Raw genomic sequence first — 5414 nt, forward strand, 5'->3', positions numbered from 1 at the left:
AAAATCAGGCCCAAACCATGATGCTGCCACCACCATGTTTGACAGTGGGGATGGTGTGTTCAGGGTGATGAGCTGTGTTGCTTTTACGCCAAACATAACGTTTTGCATTGTTGCCGAAAAGTTCGATTTTGGTTTCATCTGACCAGAGCACCTTCTTCCACATGTTTGGTGTGTCTCCCAGGTGGCTAGTGGCAAACTTTAAACGACACTTTTTATGGATATCTTTAAGAAATGGCTTTCTTCTTGCCACTCTTCCATAAAGGCCAGATTTGTGCAGTATACGACTGATTGTTGTCCTATGGACAGAGTCTCCCACCTCAGCTGTAGATCTCTGCAGTTCATCCAGAGTGATCATGGGCCTCTTGGCTGCATCTCTGATCAGTCTTCTCCTTGTATGAGCTGAAAGTTTAGAGGGACGGCTGGGTCTTCGTAGATTTGCAGTGGTCTGATACTCCTTCCATTTCAATATTATCGCTTGCACAGTGCTCCTTGGGATGTTTAAAGCTTGGGAAATCTTTTTGTATCCAAATCCGGCTTTAAACTTCTCCACAACAGTATCTCGGACCTGCCTGGTGTGTTCCTTGTTCTTCATGATGCTCTCTGCGCTTTAAACGGACCTCTGAGACTATCACAGAGCAGGTGCATTTATACGGAGACTTGATTACACACAGGTGGATTCTATTTATCATCATTAGTCATTTAGGTCAACATTGGATCATTCAGAGATCCTCACTGAACTTCTGGAGAGAGTTTGCTGCACTGAAAGTAAAGGGGCTGAATAATTTTGCACGGCCAATTTTTCAGTTTTTTATTTGTTAAAAAAGTTTGAAATATCCAATAAATTTCGTTCCACTTCATAATTGTGTCCCACTTGTTGTTGATTCTTCACAAAAAATTACAGTTTTATATCTTTATGTTTGAAGCCTGAAATGTGGCAAAAGGTCGAAAAGTTCAAGGGGGCCGAATACTTTCGCAAGGCACTGTATGTATACTGTAGCTAAGAAAGTAATACTAAGTGTATGTTGTGTCGTAAACTGTAAGTCCCATGTGCCTCACTCTAATAATTTGGTCCCTTTGTCCTCATAACTTAGTCTACTGTTCTGACTTGGTGGTGCACATGCAGCCTATAGCCTGTTTTAGAGAAATGTAATGTAATCATCGAATATTGGAAGAGCTTTCATTGTCTTGCTTATGCCCCCTTTATTTATCCTACGGTTCTGACTTGGTGTACAGGGAGAATACTGTAAGAACGGCCCATGTTCTGAATTCTGTCGTTGTACATTTCAAAAGAGCTGAACAAATAGTTATATTGACTACGTCCGTCCTAGCTCGCTCATTGTCTCAATAGAAATTACGGATTGCCTCTTAACCACTCGTTGTTCCCTTATGCCATAGTTTGTACATCTCAATTGTCAGTAGAAACCACATTTGTTTAAGCAAGTCAGCCATATCAGCTATGTTTTTTTTAAAGGCAGTAAATGAGGCTGAATGAACTGTGTGGCTGCCAGACGAGGCTCCGCTGATAACCAGGTGTAGCGGTGGTAAGGATTCACTCCATGGTGCTGAAAATAAAGCTCTGCTGTTGGGACAGTTTTATGTAGGCCCAAACAACTTGTGGGCACCGTTTATCACTGTTATAGTACAATTCATGTACAGTTTAGTATTGTGTTGTGTAGTGGCTTTGCTGGCATGCATCTTAAACACTTTTTTTGTTTTGTTTGCCCCACCAAGATTTACATGCTAAAAATGGCCACTGGTTATGATAATAATACATATAAAGTACAGTAATTTTAGTTAAATTAAAGGCACATGTTAAAGTGAAACCATTTTAGAAATGCTATAAAAGACTGTGATAATAGAAATGAATAGATGATGCCTGATCTTTCTCTGTTAGAAGATTTAGAACAGGCTGCATTTCACAGAGCGCGTTTTTAGAGACCTTAGACACCTGTTGGACTTTTCTTTTTTTCTTCCAGAAAGTTGTTTCCAATCTGATCTTTTCGAGGATTTAAGACATACTTAAAAAAGGCAAAGCAACATGCCATTCCGGTGCACAAAGTGCCATCCAGCATCATGTTTTTGGCAAATGGGCATTTTTCAGTGGGAGGTTGCCGAACTGCATCTCACATCCCTCGATGAGCCAATGTTTTGGATGCAAATGAACTGTAACGTACAACTTCCATCGGTTTTAAATAAAGAGGGTCATTTCTTTGCCATCAATGGGTTCCCCAAAAAAAACGAATGGAGCAATATACATCACCATTATCAAAATGAGTTAACAGAAAGAGCTTCTTCCATTCTTTATGTGCAGGTGAAAAATTATGTGACGCAAGTTCAGGGAGTCAATCATTTAATAAATAAACGAAACCGCAAACCAAGAAACACGAACAGCACACAGACATGAAACAGAAACAATAGCACCTGGAGGAAGGAACCAAAGAGACATAAATAGGCCAGGTAATTATGTAGGTGATGGAGTCCAGGTGAGTGTCATGAGGCTCTGATACGCGTGACCACGGTGACAGGTGTGAGCAATAATCAGCAGCCTGGTGACCTAGAGGTCCCGGAGCGGTGACAGGTGCGCAAAACAATGCTGCTGTATGTGGTGGCCAGGTGGAACTGACGACTCGTTCATTCTGCAGAACAGCAATGTTAGCCTGTACACCTACAGGAGGGATGGCTGTTGAGGATGGATGGCTGTTGAGGATGGATGGCTGTTGAGGAAGGATGGCTTATTGGTGAGTGTTGCCTACTCATTGAAAGTAACTTTGCTAATACAACTTGAATTGTCCTAATGTTTATCTCTTTGAAGCTATGTTTTTATTTTTACTGGTCAAACCACAACTAAGCGAGCCAAATAAAACATTTTGGTTGTAGTCAATCTCTGACACTAGTACCTCTATTGCAGTTTCGTGTCACGTCCTGACCATAGTAAGTTATTTTCTATGGTAGAGTGGTCAGGGCGTGACACAGGGTGTTTTTGGGTGGTTTTTCTATGTTGTCTATTTCTATGTTTACATTTTAGTCATTTAGCAGACGGTCTTATCCAGAGCGACTTACAGTAGTGAATGCATCCATTTCATACTTTCTTTTTTTTTTTTTTTCGTACTGGTCCCCCGTGGGAATCGAACCCACAACCCTGGCGTTGCAAACACCATGATCTACCAACTGTCTATTTCTATGTTGGGGTTGTTTGGGTTGATCTCCAATTGGAGGCAGCTGATCCTCGTTACCTCTAATTGGAGGCCATATTTATGTTGATGTTTGTCCCGCCTGTTTTTGTTGGTGATTATCTTTTGAATAGTGTGTTTTGCCTCTCTGCGTCACAGTTTGTTGTTTTTGTATTTTCTTGCATTTAGTTTCACCCATAAATAAAATATGTGGAACTACGAAACACGCTGCATTTCGGTCCTTCAGACAGATGTGACATTTCGAAAGAAAAAAAAATATTCTAGTTTTTTTTTTTGGTTGGGCCTGATAGGCTATTTCATGGTACAGCGTTCTATATTCCCGTGGGCTTTAAAGGGATGATATCGACCATGTACACTGCATTTAGAAAGTATTCAGACCTCTTGACTTTTTCCACATTTTGTTACATTACAGCCCAATTCTAAAATGGATTAAATAGTTTTTTCCCCCCCCCCTCATCAATCTACACACAATACCCCATAATGACATCACAATACCCCATAATGACATCACAATACCCCATAATGACATCACAATACCCCATAATGACATCACAATACCCCATAATGACAAAGAAAAAACAAGATTTTAGAAATGTATCTTCCTAGAACAGGCTTACTCTACGGTCACAAGACGCAGGCCTCCTTATTGTCCCTAGAATTTCTAAACAGCTGGAGGCAGGGCTTTCTCCTATAGAGCTCAATTTTTAATGGAGAGGTCTGCCTACCCATGTGAGAGACACAGACTTTGTCTCAACCTTTAAGTCACTACTGAAGACTCATCTCTTCAGTAGGTCCTATGATTGAGTGTAGTCTGGCCATGGGGTGTGAAGGTGAAACGGCAAGGCAACGGAGCGACGAACCGCCCTCGCTGTCTCTGCCTGGCCGGCTCCCCTCTCGCCACTGGGATTCTCTGCCTCTTAACCCATTTATTTTGGATGAGTCACTGGCTTACTAGTGCTCTTCCATGCCGTCCCTAGGAGGGGTACATCACTTGAGTGGGTTGAGTCACAGATGTAATCTTCCGGTCTGGTCTTGCGCCCCCCTCGGGCTCATGCGGTGGAGATCTTCGTGGGCTGTACTCAGCCTGGTCTCAGGGTGTTGATATCCCTCTAGTGGTGTGGGGGCTGTACTCAGCCTGGTCTCAGGGTGTTGATATCCCTCTAGTGGTGTGGGGTCTATACTCAGCCTGGTCTGTTGATATCCCTCTAGTGGTGTGGGGGCTGTACTCAGCCTGGTCTCAGGGTGTTGATATCCCTCTAGTGGTGTGGGGGCTGTACTCAGCCTGGTCTCAGGGTGTTGATATCCCTCTAGTGGTGTGGGGGCTATACTCAGCCTGGTCTGTTGATATCCCTCTAGTGGTGTGGGGGCTGTACTCAGCCTGGTCTCAGGGTGTTGATATCCCTCTAGTGGTGTGGGGTCTATACTCAGCCTGGTCTGTTGATATCCCTCTAGTGGTGTGGGGTCTATACTCAGCCTGGTCTCAGGGTGTTGATATCCCTCTAGTGGTGTGGGGTCTATACTCAGCCTGGTCTCAGGGTGTTGATATCCCTCTAGTGGTGTGGGGTCTATACTCAGCCTGGTCTCAGGGTGTTGATATCCCTCTAGTGGTGTGGGGGCTGTACTCAGCCTGGTCTCAGGGTGTTGATATCCCTCTAGTGGTGTGGGGTCTATACTCAGCCTGGTCTCAGGGTGTTGATATCCCTCTAGTGGTGTGGGGGCTGTACTCAGCCTGGTCTCAGGGTGTTGATATCCCTCTAGTGGTGTGGGGTCTATACTCAGCCTGGTCTGTTGATATCCCTCTAGTGGTGTGGGGGCTGTACTCAGCCTGGTCTCAGGGTGTTGATATCCCTCTAGTGGTGTGGGGTCTATACTCAGCCTGGTCTCAGGGTGTTGATATCCCTCTAGTGGTGTGGGGTCTATACTCAGCCTGGTCTGTTGATATCCCTCTAGTGGTGTGGGGGCTATACTCAGCCTGGTCTCAGGGTGTTGATATCCCTCTAGTGGTGTGGGGTCTATACTCAGCCTGGTCTGTTGATATCCCTCTAGTGGTGTGGGGGCTATACTCAGCCTGGTCTCAGGGTGTTGATATCCCTCTAGTGGTGTGGGGTCTATACTCAGCCTGGTCTGTTGATATCCCTCTAGTGGTGTGGGGGCTATACTCAGCCTGGTCTGTTGATATCCCTCTAGTGGTGTGGGGGCTATACTCAGCCTGGTCTGTTGATA

This window comes from Salmo salar, chromosome ssa12, assembly GCF_905237065.1.
Source record: "Salmo salar chromosome ssa12, Ssal_v3.1, whole genome shotgun sequence".
Classification (NCBI taxonomy): domain Eukaryota; kingdom Metazoa; phylum Chordata; class Actinopteri; order Salmoniformes; family Salmonidae; genus Salmo; species Salmo salar.